This window comes from Accipiter gentilis, chromosome Z (genome assembly GCF_929443795.1).
Source record: "Accipiter gentilis chromosome Z, bAccGen1.1, whole genome shotgun sequence".
Lineage (NCBI taxonomy): Eukaryota > Metazoa > Chordata > Aves > Accipitriformes > Accipitridae > Astur > Astur gentilis.
This window is the reverse complement of record NC_064919.1, coordinates 37036566-37060149: the sequence shown is the minus strand read 5'-3', so window position 1 is coordinate 37060149 and position 23584 is coordinate 37036566. Positions and strand designations below refer to the sequence as shown.

At 42.0% G+C, this 23584-nt stretch overlaps 1 protein-coding gene across 1 annotated transcript in view; it reads left to right on the top strand.

Moving 5' to 3' along the window:
* Positions 1-23584, top strand: part of MARCHF3 (membrane associated ring-CH-type finger 3) — an 80097-nt gene that overhangs the window by 205 nt on the left and 56308 nt on the right. The window lies entirely within an intron of this gene.

Here is a 23584-nt window from a genome sequence, read left to right as displayed (position 1 = left end):
GCAAGTGTCACTGGACGCACGCAAATGAAAATGCCTGGCGCTGGGAGGGGAGCCTTATCTATACAGTGATGAACTGCTACTTTGTTTGTTTGTTTGGCAGGATGGCTGAGGCTTGCTTTTTAACTCGGTCAGAAAAAAAAAATAAAAAATTAAAAAAAAAAAAAATCAAAACCCAGTACCAACAGTAAAAATGTCCAGATAAAGTGATCTAGCTGATGACTCTTTCAGCCAGAATTACCTTCAGGACTTTCTGGGAGGGTGAAGAAAAAAGAAAAAGAAAAAAAAAAACAGGGTTTTTTTTTTCTGTTACAGAGGTTGTGACAAACCCTAGCCATTTCTGAGATTCAGTCTTGGAGTTTCATATCCTTTTGCCTTTTTTTTTTTTTTTTTTTTTCCTTTTCAAGAGCCAGGGATTGGATGGCTCTTTGCAGATACAAATGATTATGGAACTGCTCAGTAATAATGCCAGCAAATGTTAGAGGAGTTTAACTTTCAATGTTAACAAATTTTTAAACTTAATTTTAACCCTGTGTTGCACTCCTCTCTGGATGTGGGCTGTTGATAGTGCGTGCAGGAGGTGTGCCAAGTAATGCCTCAACTCTGACTGTACAGAGTAATCTAGCCATTTCAAAATCATGAAACCAGTGAAAGCAGAGGATCTATTAGAACTGACTGGTTTTGGCAAGAATATTTACAGCCCATCCAGTGCTTAGTGAGATAAACAGAAAAACTCTCACTGATGATGACTCATGTCCGTGGGCTTCAGACCAAGCTGCCAGTGCATGGTGTCGGAAACCGTCTGGTACCAATTCCAAGCAGAGCACTCCTGTAGGTAACCCTCCTATGGTCCCCACAGTTTGTAAAGGGAGGGGGATAAGGTGGAGAGCAGCGGAAGACAACAACTAGCGCAATTATGGCTTGCTTTATGTAAGTGTGTTTGCCAATTATAAATAGTCTGGGATGTGCATTTTTTAGGGTTTTAACTGTCATTCACCTTTAATTGCTAATGGCGCAGTCTGCTGCTGTTTGTTAGGCTGATGAAGCAGCCGACTTGCGACTTGGCTTTTCGTGTTAATGAAATGTTAATGTTGTGACAGTATCTCGGGGTGTACTATGCCTGTTTTGAAAATTCCAGATGATGTAGTACTTGCGTGGAGTAGTTACAGGCTTACTCAGGTAATAGACTCATCTGGGAACATACAGATTAGATGGTTGCCAGATTTCCCAGCCAGAAGGGACCTTGTCTATCGTCTGTTCTGATCTCTTGCTTATTATAGGCCACGGGATTTCAGAAGTAAATTCTGTATCAAGCCCATGAGTTCCGTGTGGTCTTCACTTGCTGTTAAAGACAGGCTCCATCCACAGCAGGAGTTCAAGCATGTTTCAAACTGCCTAGCGGGTCACAGGCTTGAGCTTTAAATGGATGAGTAATATCTACTGCTTCAAATGTCTGTAGTTAAGATGAGAGCTATTTTGGTCTACCAAAATACGATTTTGCATATAATGCTTATTAAAACGCATCAGGATAATTATAGTCCTTGTGGCATATGTACTGGCAGAGCTGCCTTCTCCTTTTTGCATGAGGATGAGACGCTGTTGGGGGCTCCTCAAAGTGGCTGTGGACTTGCTGCTTGAAAGTTCTTTATTCTCTCTGAGCTGTGGCACAAAATGATACCCTGGTTTCTGCTGGTTTCTTCTGCTTCCCTGAATTTGCCTGTCATGCAACAGATTCTGGTGGGGTTTTCTGCCTTACCCTGCTGTGACTTTCTACAGAAAGAGGAGAAAATGCTTTGGGTCCCATCTAGACTTCCCAGTCCCGGTTAGGGTTGGGAAGGTGGGCTGCCTCTGCTATCCCATGGCATGCCAATCACCATTGTGGCATCCCGGTAGATGTGGCTCCTAAGATGGTTCCCACTATTTTTCCCCCTTGGATGAACCTTGCTGTAGAACATTCATCAAAGCAGCCAGGGTGATGTAACACCACCTCTGTGTGAGCAGATAGTTAAGACTTATGGAGCATGTCAAAATGGCATAGGGCGATGGGTATTACCGTACCCAGGAGAGCTCCTCCAAAGATAGCACAGCTTATTAATGTAGGTATGATAGCACGTTCTGCATTGTAGCTGCCAATTTTCTTCTAAAATTCCTCATTCCACCACTGGATAGCTGCAGATACTGTGGATACTGACCTTCAGGATTCTGCCGGAGACTAGTCTGTCTGCAGCGGCTGGACAGTAGAGAGGAATGCTGTTTATTTTCCTTCTTCCTTTGACACTACTGGAGTTGGATTAGCTTCAAATGTTTCATATGCCGTTGAAGATTAAAGAGGTTAACAACAGCTATATAACACAGCCCTCTGGCAGAGTCCTGCCAAACAAATATCACAGCCTAGTGTCACGCTGTTGCAGGGGAGCAGCCCTGACTATGTGAAAGACAGGAGGAGAAAACATGGAAAATAAGGGGGAAATCAGGGAGACAATTTTCTAGCTTGCTCAGTTGCTCTTCCCCACAGCTGGGGGCTGGTGTGGCATGTGGGTAAAGTAGGACTTCATGGAGAAAAAAAAGCCAGTCCTGCTTCACCAAACCTCTGGCTGCAGCACTAGGTAGAGATGGCCAAGCTCAGGTACTGGCTGTGTTTTTACCATGGTCTTCACAAATGCTAATTTATCTTCTGAATTAATGTGCCTACAGTGTTTCTGGTGCCTCAGCTGATGCCTGTAACACTAGTTGTAATGTGTATGTATGTTCACAACCTGCAGGGTTGCATTGGAGAACATCAGAAGGAAAAGTATGAGAGAAAGAGAAAACAACAAAGACAGCAAGGAGAACAGGAAAACTGGCATGTTGCTGCTGAAATATGCAGCTTAGCTAAAAGGAAAATTGACATATGTTTTGCTCTCTCTCTTCCAACACCTTCCTGAATTTGTATAAAGTATTACTTGTTCCTTCTCTGCAGTAGATACAAACTCTTTCAGAGATGTGCATAGTATTAGAAACTTGATCTACATTTGAAAACACAGCTAGCATCTGCATAGCTTGTTCTTTGCAATTAGTTTTTTTTCCAGGTCCCTTGATTCAAATTTTAGAGGGGTTGTTTTTTCCAGCCTTCTGAATGGATTCACCCTGAGACCATCATTGATCGAATGACATACTACCCTAAAGTTGACTCCAGCTAACTAGAGCAAGTCCAGAAGAGCCATTGTGGGCATCTTTCGTTTAAAATAGAGCATAGATTATAGACCGAGGAAAAGTATGTGAAAGCATTACAAAGGTAGGCACAGCAGATTTCCACTGCTGAGGGGGATGTCTTCCTTTCCTTCTGGAAGCTGACAGGAAGAAATACTGCTACTGCTTAGAGCCACAGTCTTAAAGGGAGGAAAAATATTAATGACACTGTGCAGGAAGGCTTGTCACAAAATTGAAGTACTGAAAATCACCAAAGTGATAATACAGATAGAACGCTTACCAAGGAATTCTCACCTTACCCATATGTCATCCTCGCTGTGTCAGTCTGCTTGGTGTTGTGCTGTAGTTATTTCTCAGTTCCCTTACTATGATACACCCCTTCCCACAGCACAGTGTCTTATACTCCTTCTTCAGATTACTGAACCTGGTTTTACATGAATATAAAATAACAAGAAGGGAAAAGGACCTCGTATCTATCACTTTGCTCTCAGTTAAGCTTCATGCAAGGCACTGTAGACCAGAATTAATTATTAATTCTAATTATATTTTGTGTCTTGGAGATACTGATGATACTTTCAATTTCAGATTGATGCCTCTCCAACTTCCTTTTTTTTTTTAAATTGCAGCAACAAAGCCAGCAAAGCTCTTAAACACATGCCTGTTTTTAGAGCCTGCCAGCAGTCCCTTTGACTTAATTCATCTGAATGGCACAGGGTGGCTAAGAGCCATCATTTAATATAAAATTTGCACTGGCCTGATGGCAGTCTAAATTGTTGTGGTTTTGTTGGGTTTTGAGGGAGAAGCTATTTATTGCTGAAGACTAGCATGCCTCTGCCACAGCTCTCCTGGATAAATTCTCAAAGTGGAGATTCTTGTTATGTTAAAAATGCTGGTATCTTGGTCCTTGCTTCCATCCTCAAATTAAAGGCTTTAGTGCAAAATTTAAAAAAAAAACATTCCCCTTGGAAGTATCAGAACATTTTGTTGTGGTGTTTCTAAAGTGAGATGTTTAGTTTCCAAATGTGTTTGAGGTCAGCACTAATCCCAGCACAACTCAATCTCAGCCCAACAGGGTGCTTCTCAGTCTCTTGAGTACCCTTGGTGTCCCGTCCTGGTAGAGCTCCCAAGCAGGGTTGCCTCTCCCATGGGACACTGGGATCTCAGAGGTACTCATAGATTGATGGCTCCCAGAAAATCAATGCTTAGATTCACGTTAAGACCTGAGATGAAATGCTGTAGTAAGTTTTTCCCAATATAAGGATGTGGTATCCTGTGGGCGGACTTAATGTTGAAAAACCTCCGATTTTGATGTGAGACTTATTCATTCAAAATAGTTTTATAGCAGGCCTTGTTCATTCCCATTGAAAAATCTGAGGAACAGCATTTTAACATGGGATTTAAAATGGTAACATCCACACAACACTTAATAATAACAAAACCACATGTTAAATCTGTCTCGGGCATGTCTGTTTCTGACCTGGAGTATGTCTACATCCCCAGTCTTGGCACTTTAGCATCCTTCCATCCTTCCTTACATGTCTTCACCTTTTTTCTGCCTTGAGCTCTTGCGCTTTCCTGTTTTTCCATTTTGCTAGTATTTACTTCATGCCTCTTCTTTCCTTGCTAGCCTTCCCTTTCTAAAATGTAGGTGGTAGAACCAGTATATTTGCCAACATCATTCTGTTTTTATGTTTTCCTTTTCTCTGCTCAGTGTTAGCCTGTGCGCTCTAAAATTCAAGGATTTCAGTCACCCTTCTGTGTTTGTACAGTGCCTGGTGCAGTAGGTCTCCATGCTTAGACATCAGCGTGCACTGCTGTATGAATCATAGAATGGGTTGGGTTGGAAAGGAGCTGAAAGATCATCTAGTTCCACTCCCCATGCCATGGGCAGGGACACCTTCCACTGGACCAGGCTGCTCAAAGCCCCATCCAACCTGGCCTTGAACACTTCCAGGGATGTGGCATCCACAACCTCTCTGGGCAACCTGTTCTAGTGCCTCACCACCCTCACAGTAAAGAATTTCTTCCTAATACCTAATCTAAATCTACATCTACCTTCTTTCAGTTTGAAGCCATTGCTCCTTGTTCTATCAGTACATGTCCTTGTAAAAAGTCCCTCTCTGGCTTTCTTGTAGCCCCCTTTAAGGACTCGAAGGCTGCTGTAAGGTGTCCCTGGAGCCTTCTTGTCTCCACGCTAAACAACCTCAACTCTCTCAGCCTATTCTGATGGGGAGGTGCTTCATCCCCCTGATCATCTTCATGGCCCTCCTCTGGACCCACTCAAGCAGTCTTTCTTACACTGGGGGCCCCAGACCTGAACACAGTACTCCAGATGGTGTCTCAGGAGAGCAGAGTGGAGGGGCAGAATCAAATCCTAGGCTGCTGGCCACACTTCGTTTGATTCAGCCCAGGATACGGTTGGCTTTCTGGGCTGCAAGCACACGTTGCTGGTTCATATTCAGTTTTTCATTTACTAATACCCCGAAGTCCTTCTCCTTAGGGCTGCTCTCAATCCAGTCATCACCCAGCCTGTGTTTGTGCTTGGGATTGCCCCAACCCATGTGCAGAACCTTGCACTTGGCCTTGATGAACTTCATGAAGTTCTCATGGGCCCGCCTCTCAAGCCTGTCAAGGTCCCTCTGGAAGGCATCCCTTCCCTCCAGTGTGTTGACTGCACACACAGCTTGATGTCATCAGCAAACTTGCTGGGGGTGCACTTGATCCCACTGTCCATGTTGCTGACAAAGATGTTAAACAGCGCCGGTCCCAATACTGGCCCCTGAGGACCGCTTGTCACTGGTCTCTACTTGGACATCCAGCTGTTGACTGCAACTTTTTGAGTGCAACCATCCAGCCAATTCCTTATCCACTGAGTGGTCCATCCATCAAATCCATGTCTCTCCAATTTAGAAACCAGGGTGTTGTGAGGGACAGTGTCAAATGCTTTGCACAACTCCAGGTAGATGACATCTGTTGTTCTTCCCTTATCCTTCTACCCAGTCATCGAATGCCACCAAATTTGTCAGGCATGATTTGCCCTTAGTGAAACCATGTTGGCTGTCACTGATCCATGTGCCCTAACGTAGTTTCTGTGAGGATCTTCTCCATGATCTTGCTGGGCACAGAGGTGAGACTGACTGGCCTGTAGTTCCCTGGGTCTTCCTTTTCCCCCATTTTAAGAGTGGGGTTTATGTTTCCCCTTTTCCAGTCAGTGGCAACTTCCCTGGACCGCCACAATTTCTCAAATATGATGGATAGTGGCTTAGCCACTTCATCCACCCGTTCCCTCAGGACTCGCAGATGGACCTCATCGGGTCCCATGGACTTGTGCACCTTGAGGGTCCTTAGATGGTCTTGAACCTGATCTTCTCCTACAGTGGGTAGTTTGTCATTGTCCCAGTGCCTGCCTTTGCCTTCTACGAATTGGGCGGTGTGGCTGGAGCGCTTGCAGGTGAAGACTGAGGCAAAAAACTCTTTGAGTACCTCAGCCTTCTCCATGTCCAGGGCAACTAGGTCTCCCATTTCCTTCCAGAGAGGGCCCACATTTTCGCTGGTCTTCCTTTTATCACTGATGTACCTATAGAAGCTTTTCTTGTTACCCTTGACATCCCTGGTCAGATTTAATTCTATCAGGACTTTAGCTTACCTAACCTGATCCCTGGCTGCTCAGACAATTTCTCTGTTTATTCCTCCCAGGTTACCTGTCCTTGTTTCCACCCTCTGTGGGCTTCCTTTTTGTGTTTGAGTTTGTCCAGGAGCTCCTCGTTCATCCACGCAGGCCTCCTGGCATTCTTGCCTGACTTCCTCTCTGTTGGGATGCATCACTCCTGAGCTTGGAGGAGCTGATCCTTGAATATTAATCATCTTTCTGGGGCCTCTCTTCCCTCCAGGGCTTTATCCCATGGTACTCTACCAAGCAGATCCCTGAAAAGGCCAAAATCTGGTCTCCTGAAGTCCAGGGTGGTGAGCTTGCTGTGTGCTCTCTTCACTGCCCTAAGGATCTTGAACTCCAGCATTTCATGGTCACTACAGCCAAGGCTGCTCTTGAGCTTCACATTCCCACCAGCCCCTCCTTGTTGGTGAGAACAGGGTCCGGCACAGCACCTCTTCTCGTTGGCTCCTCCATGACTTGTAGAAGGAAGTTGTCATCAACACATTCCAGGAACCTCCTGGATTGCTTACACCCTGCAGTGTTGTCCCTCCAACAGTTATCGGGGTGGTTGAAGTCCCCCATGAGGACCAGGATTTGTGAACGTGAGGCTGCTCCTGTCTGTCTATAGAGGGCCTCATCTGCTTGGTCTTCCTGGTCAGGTGGCCTGTAGCAGACTCCCACTGTAATGTCACCTATCATGGTGATGCCTCTTTGATTATGTCAGGGAGATCACTGAAGGAGATAAACTTCCATGTTCCTTGTGTGTTCACTGTTATTTCCCCTCATTTACAGTTTATTTTGAATTGTGTCTACTTTTCAGCAGTGTGTTTGACATGAAGAACAAACAAACAAAAACTTATATGTGCAGAAATGGTAAACACAGAGCATGTTGTGCTTGAGACTGTTGAATCACACAGAGAGATTTTCAATGCCCAAGAAATTTGCACTTGTAAGATATGAAAAGAGGAACGAAACAATTTGGCTAAGCATCATGAGCTGACTGATGTATTTTCTACGTTGCAACAGAGGTGGGTTTCTGAGGGTGGGAAACAAGCTTCCTGAGCTGCCTATGTGGGGAATGTCTTTCCCTGTTGTAGGGAAACATACATAGGATATAAACTGATGGAGAAATTGGTGGAAGATATTTATACTACAAGAGCAGACAAGGGCTGTTCCTTAATCTGTTCCCTGAAAACTCCCTTATCTTGCTGTGATGGAGCCAGTCCGGAAGCTTTGAGGGAATTTGAATGGGGAGGTATGCCAATCTTCAGCTCTATGCTCTTGAGTTTGTCTCCTCAACCTGTGAGCCAAGGGAGCCTTCAGACATCCTCCTGCTCCAGGACACCTTCACCACAGCTGCCTAGAAGCAGAACCTCCTTCCTTTCTGTTGGGTGCTCAGTAGAGCTGAAACAAACCTGCTGTGCCTGAGGCTTTGCAGAGGCCAGAGGGCTCGCAGCATTGCTTGCAAGAAGCAAGCTGGCCCCTTAAAAGTGGGAAGGAGCCTTGTCGAAGAAGCCGATCTGGAGAAGTGGGCTGGGGCTGGTGCTCAGCTGGCTCAGTGGTGAGCTGGCTCAGAGAGGTACACCAGCAGAAAACTGCTTGTTTATTTTCTAGTAGGACTAATTTGGGGATAATTCAGCATCCAGATTTGGATCACTGTAAGTGAGCAATGGGAGAGAGGTAACAAGAAGCAGCGCCAGGGTTAAAGAAAGAATGTAGTCCTAACACTGCTGTAATGTGGCTTAAATAGGGGAACTGTAGCCCGTGTGGTTTGCTGAATGTCACCTAGAAAATTTCTGTCTCCTGGGACCATGGCGCTTTAATTGCTAGCTGCACCTTCCTATTCTTATTTTTTTTCCTCTCGGCAGTGGTGTTATGTAGAGTTGAGTTGGCGCATGCCAACAAATAGAAAGTCTGTTCACAAATTTATATTGCCCAATGCAGAGTGATAGCTAATAACATCATCCATACGGTGTTCATGGATAAGGCAACTAAAAACCTGGCTGCTGAAGCTTAACGAGCCTTGCCATTTCCAATTAGCTACAGAAAGCAAGACTTAAAGGTGACAGCTCGTATGTAGAGGTAGCTCAGCTCTGTGAACAGCAGCTATTTAATAAAGTTGAACAAGCTTAGGCCCTGGGTTGGGGTTAGGCAGGAAGCAACTGTGGTGTGTACATGAGCTCTTGAATTACTCCTCAGGCCAGTTAGATTTTATCTAAATAAGAGTGGAAATAGTGTTTATTTGCTGGTGAAAACCACAACTTGCTTAAGGTCTTCTGCAAGTACAGTGTGCCTATATGACCGGTGGGTATGGGTACAACCCCGAGTACAGGCAGGTGTCTGCTCACTCGCCCCATGCTCAGAGCTGCAGAGAGAAGCCAGCTCTGTTTCAGAAGCTGTATAGCTCTGCTAGCATGCAACCCAGCCACATCTAACGGGTCCTCAGGATACACGTAAGGATCTTTTTGCAGGTAGGGGCAAAATTGTTCTGCCTCTACTCCAGGCTGCATTAGAGTTATTATCTCATATTTGCCCACGTGCCAAAAAACAGTCATACAGTTCTGGCTTGGCTGGGAGCATTAGGTAGATGAAGGTTCCTCTTTGCCTGCAAAAGCCTGTGTAAACATACCCTCCTTTGGCATCATCCCTGCTGCAGTGTCTCATGCTGACCCTGGACTGGAGCTTTTCCAGGCTCCAGCAGCACCAGTGTGACAAGTAAGTATGCATACGCCTGTGAAGACCAGCCTACAGTCGCAAGGTGTAGGACATTTACCCTTTGGAGAGCATGAAACCCTACATCTGGTAATGTGTGTTGTCACATCTGGCTGGTCTAATGAAAAATACACTAAAGGGATGGGGCAAAAGACAGCCCTGGCCGTAGGCAGGAGAAGTGACCATTTTAACTGTAACCAATATGTAATCTTCACATCCCTGATCTATAAAACAAGATCCACGGCATGCTCAGCAATGTGTGCATGGGGACATAACATTGAAATATGTAGAGAGAGTTTTACAGTTGTCAGAGCAGCCATCTAAGTATTTGGAGAGAATTCCCTTGCAGGAACGCACAGGTTGGTGTGTCTCTGCGCCTAGGACAGCAAGACTGGACAAAGCCGTAAGTCAGTCTGAATTGCTTTTCTGGGCCCTGCCCCAGTGCACGTGTTTTTCTGTTGTTGCCCTTTTCCTCAGGTTATTTCACTCTGTTATTGTTGGTTTGCTGCTGCCAGCCAGATTCTTCTTAGTTGATTTTTTAAAAACAGGTCACAATAGTGTAAATGTTATTTGATATATGGGTGTTGTTATGAATTCCCATCTAACAGCAATGCATTTGTCATGTTTTGTTCTGAGAAGTGCTGATTACTAGCATGCTTGTTTCCTGAACAAACAGCTTTCTCTTCTAGTTGTCACTCAATTTGATTTCCTTATACCACAGATAATCATTAACACTATCAGACTTATTCCTGCTGGCAAAACACAGTGCTTAACATCATGGTATCTCAAAATAAACAGAAAGGCTGAGGGGTCTATTTATGAAATAGATTGTAGCCAAAAAATTTGTAGCCAGTATGGACTGACAAAGAAAACAAGGCTTACTTGAAAGAGGTGATGGCAAAAGTGTGGACAGTTCATCAGTCTTTAAATTCAGTATTTCCATAAATGGAGGTTATGAACAAATCTGTCCCTGATAGCTGCCGTGTGTTAATATGCATGAATACCGATAAGTCTTTTGGCTCATTTTTAATGTTCTTCTGTTTTTTGGTAAAATCTTTTTCAGGCCTGAACAGTGAAACTATCAGCATAAGGTTTCTGTATTAATTTTAAGAATATCTCCATTCATTTTAACAAACTAACAACCATTTTTTGCAAATGGAAATTATTATTCTGGGAACATTAGTCTTCTAGGCATGTAAATTTAGTGGTTTACCCTTTTGTTCCACAATAGCTAGGAGACTGAAACCATTTTTTGTGATGGAGAACAGCAAATGCATTTTTCCAGATCTTGACAAGTGGAGTATTTTCACTTCTCCCCAGGTTCTTGAGTGTCCTGCCAAAAACGATTGTCTGTGTTTCTTACCGTGTCTGTCAGAGCTGTTTAAGGAACGTCCTCTGCTTCATTAAAGTCATAATTCTGGGAACACTGAACACGGGAGGAAGAGTTAGAGCAGATTGTCTCAACCACACATATTTTGCATTCTGTTTAAGGAAAATTTTTTCCTTACCATGGTTTATTTTATATTCAGCTATCACATCAGAGCCAGTTTAACCAGAGGGTATTAGAACTTCGTTTAATTTGTATAGGTTTCTGATCAGAATTTCCAGTCATGAAATATATTATGTAAACAGTTTTAAAACACTATTTTCCACTGAGTTTTGTTAGAAAAGACAGATACTGGTAAGAAAAAAAATTTTCTGAAGATGGTTCCAGCCTCTACATACATGTCTGCATTTCTGTATCTGGTAAGATGACCCTGTAATGTTTGACAGGAAGGCGTTTTTACTTCGCAGCCTCTGTGGGTAGGAAGCAGCAGGGGCCTATAGAAAATGTGTAGCAGAAGCAGTTGCAGTTAGAAGGAATCTGAGTGAGTCTACTCTGCTGGAGCCAGAGCTCGGCATGTACTTTTCTGTGTGCTTTGAAAGCTCTTTTGTGATCTGCAAAGGCAGCTGCTTCATGGCAGAAGTTGCCCTAGAGTTTCTGAAATACATTTAAACAGGTGTATGGCAAGCTACTTCTGTTGTGTTTTGAAGGTTTGGGAGAGTGGAGTCTTGGGAATCCATTTGTGCACTGGCAGCAGTGGCATGGGACATACAGTATTGTTACTCATTCATAGTGAAGTTAAAAACAAAACCAAACCTCCAAATTTTTAGTAGGCTTCACCAGATAAGTAATCAATAGAACTTCAGCAAGTTTGCAGAAAGGTAATTTGCATTCAACCAGGAAGGGGAGGAAGATTTCTAAACTATAGTTCTTCAAATATCTCTGATAAAAAGTATTAGCATTTAATGCAGTCTTTCAATCCTAGTGATTAATTAAAATTAGTTTTTAATATTTCATTTTGCCTTCCAGGCCTGTAACTGTTCCTTTTCTTTGTACTTCTGCCCCTTTGGATTGAATTTTGCTGTCTGTACTTCCAGTGACTGCGCAAGGAAGTTTGGTTTTGTGCAGCCATGGCTAATGTAAACCCAAGGAGCAATTTTAAGACAGTTTTGAACATTGTGTCCATAATACTTGTTATCAGAAACACAGGAAAATTGCAATTCTGCTGTCTCTGTGAGGATAATATTAGCAGAGTTCTCATCATCTTTACACTGTGCTTACTTGAGTCTTAGCTTTGTATTAAGAGCTCTTGTGGAAGCATTCCATAAAATTGAATGGAGATTAAAACTAATTGGTTACTATGTAAGCCACTGTAAAAATTAGAATAATAAGTTGAAGAAATTGTGGTTTTGTAAGTTTTTTTCCTGCTGTTGAAAAACTTTGTCACAAAAGAGTTTTTTTCCTCTCCCATTCTATAAGACTTTTCATAATGGCAAAGATAATTCATTATAATTTTTTTTAAAACTGTAAACAATGGAAATAAGAACTGATGTGATTATTGAGCATCATTTATATTCCCAAAGTTTCAGTGATGTGAAAGCAAATTACAAGAGCACTTCCAGTATCTCAGATGAAGATTTTGCTGATATTAGTCATATCAGCATCATTTTGCTGATATTAGTAATTTACATTGCAGAGATGTAAAATGCAGTTTTCATATTTCGGATCTGTGCTTTAAACTTTGAAAATCCCATGTATGAACAGAACAAGGAGGTTACTCAGTAGTGTAACATGAAATGGGAAATGTCACAACATTTAGAAGCCAAACCAATGCATCTTGCCACCCTTGCTGTTGTCCATTGTGCATATCTCAAAGACTGTGTGGGCTGAATTTCTCAGCCTAAAAGAACTTTAGGAACAGCTTTAGGAAGAACTTTTTTGAGGGTCATTCTCCATTGTCTCCAGACATCTCATCTCCATGATGAGAAAGAGTAAGAGTTGTGTAGGTTTGTCCTCTGCTGACCAACTCTATAGAGCAGAATCTTCATTGGGCCTTATCTGATTTTAAGTCTTCTTGTGTCTGCCTGTGTTTCCTTGTGAAATAGCTGAACCTTAGTATTCCTATCTGAGAATACATTTAGAAGGCATTAGTTAAGTCATGCAAGTCAAGACACTATTGAAATGCATAGCCTTATCATCTGAAATAAATCTGTGCCCCTGTTAGGAATGGTTTTTAATTTAATCTACTCATTATGAAAAGTGTGTATGATATAAAGGGAAAAAATACTTACATCCAATCAGGTAAAACTTATGTAGCTTCTTTTACTTAAATGCCCAGGTTGCCTGACATACTGTTTTACTTAGCTGATCTTAGCTGTTAGTCTTCTATTGCCCACCCCAAATATATGGCTCATGTTTAAGTTGAACATGATGACTATAAATAATTTGTCAGTGTTTTGTTTGCTCACTGCTTAATCAGAGAATCCCATGACTATTCAGCTGTTTTTTTTTAAGATGTATGAACCTCTTAGATGGAAATCCTTGCCAAAAAACATCTTTATATTTGATTTCCACAATGAATTACAAATTGACCTGTGAGCCAGAAAAGGGAGAGGCGAAAGACACATACTTTCATGGATCCATGTGAAACCTCAACCTTCTGTAGGAGAATCCTCAAGCTTCTATAGGAAGGGCAAAAAACCCAACCCATTTTATCTTTGAAAACTGCAATCCCTAAAAGAAAAAAAAAAAAAAAAAAAAAAAAGCAAGCTTGATATTAACTTAAACAGAATTTTGGAAGAGAACAGAAAGCTTTTCTGTATCCTGTCTGCTTACAGGAGTGCATTTGCTGGTGCCAGACTGAGACCTGGCTTTGGTTACTGATAGGAACCATCCCTTCATGCTAGATTAAGCAGTTGAATACATGCCCGAAAAGCCTGGAGTTATTTGGATGAGTACACAGAGTCATGCAGTGATGATTGAATTTGAATCTGTTATGAGAGCAAGTATTCATTGACTCACTCAAAGTCCTAAGCAGAAACAACCTAAGCTTATAAATACAGGGTACATCACGCAGAAGGCTGCTGCAGTAACATGCAGGAACTTCCAGGCTCACATTTTCACGTACAGTTCCCTGCATTAAACACTTTTAACTTTAGGCAACAGGATTCAAATCAGTGTCTCATTGCCTTTTGAAAGGAGCATGCAGGGGACATTTTTCTTGTTGGGGAGTTTGCAACAGGATGTGACCCTTTAGCTAAGTTTCAGATCCATGATCTTTGTCATGTCTATATGTGTGACCTGGAATTCACTCCTTCCCCAACCAAAAGATTTGTTTTAGGACTGTTAGAGGGAGTTTGAGGTCTGACAGAAACCAGTGTTGTGCAAGATGCTGGTACAGGTCACTGAGCAGCAGTGGGATTTTGCTGCATGTCTGTAGTAATCAGGCTTCTCTCAGAGAAAATACAAAGCGGGTCAATGGAGCTCTGCCCATGAAACTCATATATGGACTGCCACTGCATCGCACCGCTCCCTGTGTGGTGAAGAACAGTGGTATGTGATACAGCAGTGCTCTCTGGACAAAATCACCCTAAACTGGGATTGGGCTACTGTAAGCATGTCTGTGGCTGGCCAGTCAGCTGCAGTGGGGTCGTATGCTAGCTTGTACTGCTTTTCATATTTGTACTGGGTCTGGCTGGGGTGGAGGTAACTTTCTTCATAGCAGCCTGTAATGTGCTGTGTTTTGGGCTTGTGGCTAGGCCAGCGTTGTCAAGGCTTTCACTCCCTTCCCCTGCCTGCCCTCCCCCACCCCCACAGCGAGTAGGTTGTTGGTTTTTGGGGGACAGCTGACGTGAGCTGGCCAAAGGGATTTTCCATAGCATATAGTGTCATGCCCAGCAATAAAACCTGGGGCAGGGGAGAATGGAGTGGGGGTGTTGTCCTCCAAGGTGGCCATTGCTGGGCATCCATCTGCCTGTGGGAAGTGGTGACCAACCGCCTTTGCATCACTTCTGGTTTTTTCTTTCCTCTTTCCTTCACCTGTTATACTTGTCTTTATGTCTACCCATGAGTTTTCTTGCTTTTGCTCTTAGTGTCCTCTCCCATCCCACTGGGGGCAGGTGGGGTGGGGAGAGAGCGAAGCTGTATGGGCACTTGGCTGTTGGGCAGGATCAGCCCACCATAGTGCTGTACAAAGGAACTGAGAACAGCAGCATTGGGCAGGTTATAAGACTGGTCTCCCAGGAGGATGCTTCTCTCTTTGCTGACGTTTTTTTCTTAATGGGACAGAAAGCAGTATGGATGATCATTTAATCTGCGTAATGTAGAAGGCTTATAGTTCATCCTTGAATGCAGATGTGCAAGTCATTAGCTGGGGGATAGGAAGAACATGTGGAATTTTTTTGAGTCCTGTCCTGTGATCCAGTGCAGTCTAGGATCTTGCTGGCCTTGGCAGCACCTGGGAGTCACCCTGGGAACATGGAGGCTAAACAAAGCTTTGAGTTTCTTTGCTCTAAGTGCTACCAGTAAACACAAGTTAGAACCTGTTTCTGTTCTGTGAAGTGAGGTAATGGATGACAAGTAGTTAAATAGATGAGTTAATTGGAAAGCTGTCCTACATAGTGTAAATATGTGTCTCCTAATGAGGGATAACTAAGTTCTTCCTTTTGTGTATACTGCAGTCACACTTATTATTTATAAATGAGGCAGCAATTTTGAGTAACTGTGGCTATTTAATCAACTCATATTTTTTTTTATTCCCCTATTACAAATTTGCTCAGAAGGCAAAAGCAGAGCCTTAACTCGTGTACCTAATATGAGGCTGCAGTGAAGGAGTGACAATTGGATTGGTGGCTTGTGCTGCATTAGTGATGTCTTTAAGCTACATCAGTGGCTTCATTTTTCCCCAGTTTTTCAATGGGAAATTTCACCTTCGCTAGTTTGGTTGTTTTGACCTCCTAAAGCATTTGACATTGTCTCCAGTCCTAAAAACAGAGTTGCTATTGTTAACCAGAGTCATTTCATGCTGAAAAATTTGTGTCACAGTAGATGAAGATAGCAAAGTAGGAAAACTAGTTAAAAATTACTGAATAGGCTCTGCTTCCTCAGGTAAGGGAAGACTTAGGAGTTGAAGCCTTGTGTGCTTTTTCCTTTAAGAATATGCTAAACCAGGAGATAACAGTTTGGTTAGATCACAGGGAAGGAGCCACCAAACTTGACTTTCTGACATTGCTGTCACCAAAGCCTAATGGAAGTCACTCCATTTTAAGTCAAGGTCTTAAATGCATTTTCTAGGCAGCTCTCAACCTTTGGTTCTTCCTGCTTCATTGAATGATATTTATGTTCCTCATCATATTAGTATGAGTCTCTTGAGTCCTCTCTGGACATCCCAGTGTCTTCTTTTTTAACACACTATCATCCTACTTTTTCCCTTGGCTCTATATATTTGTCAGCAGTCAGGGACAGACCTGGTTTCTTTTGAAAGAAAACTTTGTCTGCAGACAGGAGGGGTACTGCAGTGAGCTCCTAGAGATGCCCTGGGGTGAATGGCCAGCATGGCTGGACTATGGGTAGTACCTGTGTCACCATCAGGATGCGCTGGTGCCTGCACAGAGACTAAAACTGCAGAGCACAGGGAAGATAAGTTCTGTCCTGCTCTGCAGACACAGTCTGTTTTGAGTCTTTTGTGGTCCTATCCCTTGCCCTCCACCATCTTATTTTAGATGACCCCTGCAGTTGTCACTAATAAGTAACAATTAAACCTGTCTCTTCTTTCTTAGCATTTATCCTTCTTATTTCCTCATTAGCCCATCCCTCTGAGGCTTTCTGAATGAGGGTCTCCAAAAACTTGCTCACAAAAAATTAGACTGCTTATCTTTTCCCTTGTACGTGAATTTGGCTATTATTTTTGCCTCTCCTTGTTCTCAGTCTAACTTGTCAGACTCGTAACCAAGACCCAGAATCTCCTGCACAATCATACTGTAATCTCCTGCTCAATTGTACTGCATACCAAGAACAGTGTATTTAATTATTCTTCTATGTTATCTGTGGCTGTTCATTTTCTTTCGTGACTGTAGATTGCGCTAATCTTGTTCTTTCTGATGGCCACAGCAATCCTTGACACGGATTTGTCACCTCCTCTTTGGATGCCTCCACGGAACCAAATTAAAATCCTCTTCAAAGTCCCACGTAACTTTACCTCCTTGATACTTGTCTTCTCTAGTATGTTATAGCTACTTCTATCATCTGTTTGACCATTCAGGCCTGCCTTATTACACTGTTTGACTGAGTCTCCAGTAATCATGTCTGTGTTCTCATTTGTGCTCCCTTATGTGGGAAGCTGTCCATGACTTTGTCCTCAGGAGGTTCTTGTCTCTCTCTTCCTCCAGAGCCTTCTGGAAGAAAAATGCCTGCCACAATGCCTACAAGGAAACTTGCTGACCAGTACTGACACATGAAGGGTAGCTGCAAATAGTTCATATATTCCTGCTGGAGCAGGGAGGACAGACAAGATGACCTCCAGAGGTCCCTTCCAACTTCCAGAGGTCCCTTCTGTGATTCCATTTGGAAGACCTATCCTTGACCACCCGTCCAGTAGTTTTCAATATTAACTATATATAGTTAGAGCTGACAGTCCATCTTATTTAAGCAACAGCCCTATCTTGTAAGTAATCACTGTAGCACTATAAAAGGTGAATTACCTAGATCTGAGCACCTTTTACTTAAGTAACTTTTCTTATTCTCCTCTAATTTACACTCTGTTGCTTTTTTGTATTCGGATTATAAATGGTTTAGGCCAAGGAGTTTACCTATTTTTCCTGTTTGGAAAGTACTTCATATATTAGCACAACCATTAACAACCAAGCATCAAATCATCTTTGACTTTGATGTCACTGTCAATACAGACTAAGTAGCTGTGGCATTCCAGAGGGGGTTTTGCTGTAATTTTGCATGTGGTGTCCTTGTTAGCACATGCTGCCAGATTCTGGAAAGCCAAAACAAAACTGCAGCATCAGACTTAATCGAGGCTGCAGGTCTGCATATGCACTGTTACCCATCATGCTGCCAGATAGCAAACTACTTTGAACCAATGAGGTATTTTGAGGCTCTAACTTAATATGTTACCAAGAAGAATGCCAAAGCTAACAAAGGCTGATATGCACTTCTGCAAGTGGTAATTTCCTCTTACTGTCTAGAAATTTGGAAAGTCACTGAGGAAAACGAGAACATGGTTTGGGAAGAGTGACTTCATATTAATGTATGTGTCCTACCCTAGGTGCCTAATGTTTTGCATAGTAAAAACCGCAGGCATTTAACCTGAAAGAAGGATGACTGAATTCCCTCTGAACTGCTGATTAGTCCCTTTAATATTTGAGATGGTTAAGCTGTAACATATAACAACAGAAGCATAATGTTGCTTGGAAATACAATTTTCAAGGCTGTTCTGTTGACTTCCCAGCAGCCTGCGTTCAGTAACTGTACTGCAAAAGGCTGAGAATAGTTAAAGTTTGTTCACTGAGGGAATTTGTAGCCTGATGGTGTCTATGGGTAATCAATTATAATATGAATATTTTCTATTCTGCACATATTTGCTATAATATATATAATGATCTGTAAACATGCGAACACAGTTTTTCTTTTCTTGCTCACTTGCTTACTATAATAAAAAGGTAAAATCATTATCTGTTTTCCTTCCTTTCTGTACTAGACAGTAATACTAAAACCAATTTTGTCTTGGTGTGGTTTGTGACTACATTAATTTTTGAAGGGCAACCATTATGAACAAAATGTTAGTACTGGTCTTAGGATTTAATATATTTCTCAGTTGCAAGTGTAATGCTAAAGAATACTTGCAATATCCCTTGACTTCATTTTGAACTGTGGATCCCAGACAATTTCTAGAGCTGTGCCTTTATCAGCATGTAATCAGTGTTGTCAAGAAGAGATCCAGGGTTTTCTGGGCATTTGTAAATAGGGCAGAAGAGAATGCTCTTTCATCTTACCTAAGCAGTGTGCAATGGAGCCATATGTGAAAAATCTGTAAGAATTTCAGCAACAAGCCTTTTCTGCAGCATCTTTGCACTTGTATAAAGACCAGTTGGTGACCAGAGTTACAGTTACATTGAATTTACTGTAACAGCAGATGCAAGTTACAATACAAATAAACCAATATGTCCCACCTCATTAAATGAGCAGTTTTGTGTGTTGTGTGATCCAGGTGGTCTATTAAGCAAAACCTGAAACTCCTCCGCTTTCATGTCATTTTTGTGCATTGTGTTGGAGCAGCCACCAGAAAGTCTACCACCAGTGACGACGCGGACTTTTAAAGTGGGATAGAAAATTTCGATCAGAGGTCTTTCAGAAAACTGTTAATTAGTATAGGAAGAGATCCTGTGAACAAAACTGACCTATTCCATAAGGAAGAGTTAAGTTCTGATTCTCTCTGATCTTCCCCACAATTTGTTGTGGCTTTATAGACATGTTGTGGGAAACAGCAGAAGGTAGGCAACTCTCCCCTAACCTGTTGTGTATAAATATTCTCAGCCGTCTCTCCTTTCCTCTCTCTATGACAAAGGAAATTTCCAGGACTGAATCTAAGCCTTTGCAAATTTCTTTTTAATACACAAAAGGGCTTCAGATCAGACAGGTGTGGTTTCATCCCAAAAGGAATCTGAGGAAGCATGTACAGGCAGGGTGGCATGGAAACTGGAGTTTAAGCTTTGCAGCAGCAAACGTGAACTGTGCTCAGCAAAATTTCAGGTGGAAGGCTAGGCTCTATTTAGAGACGCTTTGGATTTGACTGTGTAATATTTGTTTCACAACTGATCTTAATGGGATGCTATGAGGTGCAACCAATGAAAGGGATGCCAAATTGTCCTTGTAAGTTGACAGAGCCCTGCTAGTGTATAGACGAACTTACTTTTACACTTCAGTTGTACTGAATATTGCTGCTGTAGTGGCATAGCCTCTGGAGAGAGGAAGTTCAGCCTAGCAGTTAAGAGGGGAAACTTGGCAGCCAGGGCTTCCTATTTCTGCCACTGCTGTTCATTCTGTGTGCAAGCAGGAGAAAGCCAGGCAGTACTTCTTTCCACCTCGGTTTTATTATTTGTAAAATGAAAGTGACTGCCTTAAAATGATGATTTGAGTAATATTTTATTACTACTATCTTTTGCTAGAAAGGCGTGGTAGGTTTGCATGCTACATATAACTTCAGTAAACTGACAATAGCAGTGTTGTTTGGCTGTGATGGTTGAAGGACTAGACTCCTTCAGGATATCTTCTAAAGTCATGCCAGGTATGATGATTTACTTAAGGTAGCCTGCATGACACATCTGTTGGTAGAATGTCATCCCTTTTGGCAGTGATCACCAATCACTAGATTTTCCTTAATGATAGCCAAAGGGAATAGTGATTTGTTTTTTCTCTAGCTTTGCATTTTACTTTCCTATGCTGAAGCAGTTGCAGAGTTCATTCTGCTTCAAGGTTGCTTCAGTCTTCTACGTAAAATGGTTGTGATCAAAGCTTCACTTCAGAAAGGAGTTCGAAAAGGTCATTAATAAGGACAGAATAGCATTTCTTGGTTTTTAAACTTTGCCAGCCCTCAGTTTGTTTTCACAGTCTTACAAATGTATTCTCCCTTCCAGAAAAAGCTTTGCCCCGCCCAACGAATTCTTGTTTAACTTTTGTAATTGATGAGTTACTGCTGGTTGATTACCATTTCATTGTCTTCCTTTTCTCTCTGTATCTACCTTGCTTTGTTAACTGCTTTCTCTACTGCTTCTTCTTGTCTTCCTCTTCTCTCCCATCCTTGGTGGTCTCCCCATCCACACTCTTTAGGGCTTCTTAGCATCATCTCCTCCCAGCATCTCTCACTTCTAACTCTAGTAATTCCTGTTGGCTAGGCGAGTACTAGAATGAAAGGCTGTCTGCAGAGCCTTCGCACTGCATTTTTCATGCTGACATAGATGTTCTTCAGGTGAACATGGCACTCACCTGTAAAGTCAAATGCATATACAGTAAATAACAGGAGATAGCACTGTGGGCTTAATGTCTTGGACTCTTGTAAGAAGAGCTCTGTAGCAGTATACAAAGGCTGTTAAATTACACCTCAAAAAATAAATATATGCAAGTTGAAAGAGCTTATCATTTATCTCTGTTGTTAAGCTGAAATGAGACAAGAAGTCTTTGAAGCTTGAGGAAGATATGGTAGTGAATATCCAAGGTACCTGATGCTAATGGTCACTCAAGATGCTCACAAAAGGTATTGATGTGTTTGTGGGGTTTGATGTACACACGCTGTGAGAACAGACTGGGAAGATGGAAACCTACTCTGGACAATTTTGAGGCTGATGAGTAAACCTTTTTTGTGGTATATACTAGTGCCTCATCTTATTAGAAACAGTGCAGTAAGCAGAATTTATTTCATTATCCATTGGGGAAAAAAATTGTCCTCTATAGCTGTCTGCTTCTGATAAAACCTGGTTATAGATCTGTGGACCTTTCCAGATTGAGGAGTAGAAATATAAAAACAATGTCTGCTTAATTTAATGTGGGCATGGATCCAGGCTACCCTCTGTAGACAATTCACTGTTATGTATGTAAAAGTCCAGCCATCTGCAGTAGGTCTGTTGATGGTGACAACAGATAGGACTGTGTCATCACAGGGTAGGGATTTGGTCAGCTAGAGAGGAAGCCTGTAGGTAAAGGAAAACTCTTCCAGAAGAGCTGCTTTTTGTCAAGCGGGACATGGTCCTGGACAGTTGCTTGATATAATACCTCTGCCCTGAACTGCTGGTGGGCTCCAGAACTACAGTTTGATATTTGGGCCTTTTTGCTTGAAGGGGGAGGAACATTGCAGGTAGGGAAGCAGTGATATTCTCTTAAGGCTGTTGTGAGCATACACTGAATCTTTATATGGGACAGTTAGGCTTTTGGTTTGTAGGTTTAATTATTTCCTCTCAGCACATATGCAAGGTGAACTCCAGATCGACATGCTATTACATTAATTTTATCCCATCACAGCAAGCAAATGGAAAGATTGGTGCAGTATCTGGTATGTTTTTCAGGCCAATTATTTTCTTATTGCATTTTGAATATAGATTTGTAAAAGATGACTTTTAAAGTAGTGAACCAATTCCTGAATCTCAACCTTATATGCCTCTCCTCTTGTCTTGTGTCACTGTCATGTTGCATACTTCAGTACAGAGGGCACAAGAACAGAATCTCCTGCTCTAGCAGGTGTGACCAAAAGTATTTTGGGTAGTACTCTACTCTGATGCAGCTTGGCTAATGGTCATTCAGCACAAATTGTTGAATTGTACCACTGAGTACCAAAAGGAAGATAAGAATACTGTTTGGAAGGGGTCTTGAGTTGTTTTGAGTTATTTATGGGAACAAGAATAACTTATAAGTTCTAGTCTTTAGAATTGTAAATAAGCGATAGCATGCATGTAATGGTGTTTGGTTACATCTGGTTATGGATCTCTGACTGGAAGTCTGTAGTAGATCTGTAAAGAGCCAAAGGTAGAGTAATTAGCCTTGTACCATATGCAGACATAAAAATAACTGCATGCTTGTATTGACTGTTCTGGCTCAGTAGCAGGAATAGAGCCATTTCATTACACTGTAGGTGTCGGATGAGGAACTAATGCTCCTCTCTTCTGCTGAGTAAGCAGTTTTTCTAGAACTGTTAGTGTTTTCATGGGAAGTTAAGTACATGGCTTCTCTGTATTCCACATGGCGTGAATAAAATACCACTGGCAGAAGCTATAAATCAATTCTGAATGGTCATTAGTACATGGGAAAATCTAAGGAGAGTTATGTTAGCTCAGTGTGTTAAGCCTACACTCTGCTAGGCACATTTGTCACTCTGGGGAATGTATTTAACAAGGAACATAAGACAGCATTAATGATTGCGGGGGGAAGCAATAATGGAAGTAGCTGTCAGCTGTTAATTTTGTTATTTAAGAAAGACAAGTTTATACCATATTAAAGATTTTTAAAGTGTTATGCAATAATATAGGGGCGTTTAAAAGTGTACATGAGGATGCTGTGCTGTTGCTGACAGCATTTTCTTGGCAAAAGAATTTTTTTTTCTTCCCCTGTGTGTTATGTTTTATGGTTTGGTTCACTTTATCAGTGCTACTGGCAGCTCTCCAAACCCTGTGCTCCATCCAGAAGAAGCAGCCAAAGTGAAGTTGTGCCAGACCGCAACTAATGCAGTGTTTGTTTGTTCCGTTTTCTTACAGGTACAATTTACAGTATTTAGCAAGCAGTCATTCACTGTCATTCACAGCAGTGGCTGAGTTTCTCAGTGTATATGCTGAAATAAAAAAAAAAAACAAACAAAACATCAGAGAAGGCCCAAAGCAAAGTCTTGCACTTTAGTACTACCCATGTCTTAGGTATGATCTGAACCTGAATCTACCCCATGATTTTGGGTCTGTTCTGCTTTTGTAAGGGAAGAGAGATTTTGGAATTTTTTTTTTTTTTTTTACCAGACTCCTTTCAGAGGCTCATTTTTCTTGTGCTTGGTAAGATGGTGTCACTTGTTACTTTTGGGGAAAAAAATATTGCTCCCTTAAGCAATATCTTGTGTTCCCCTCATGTATCCATTGCCCTGATGCTGTCAAAAATAAGTAGGATGGGAATGTGGATCAAAGGCAGTAAATTTTTTTTGTTATTTTTAATACTAAAAATATTTCTTTAAGAAA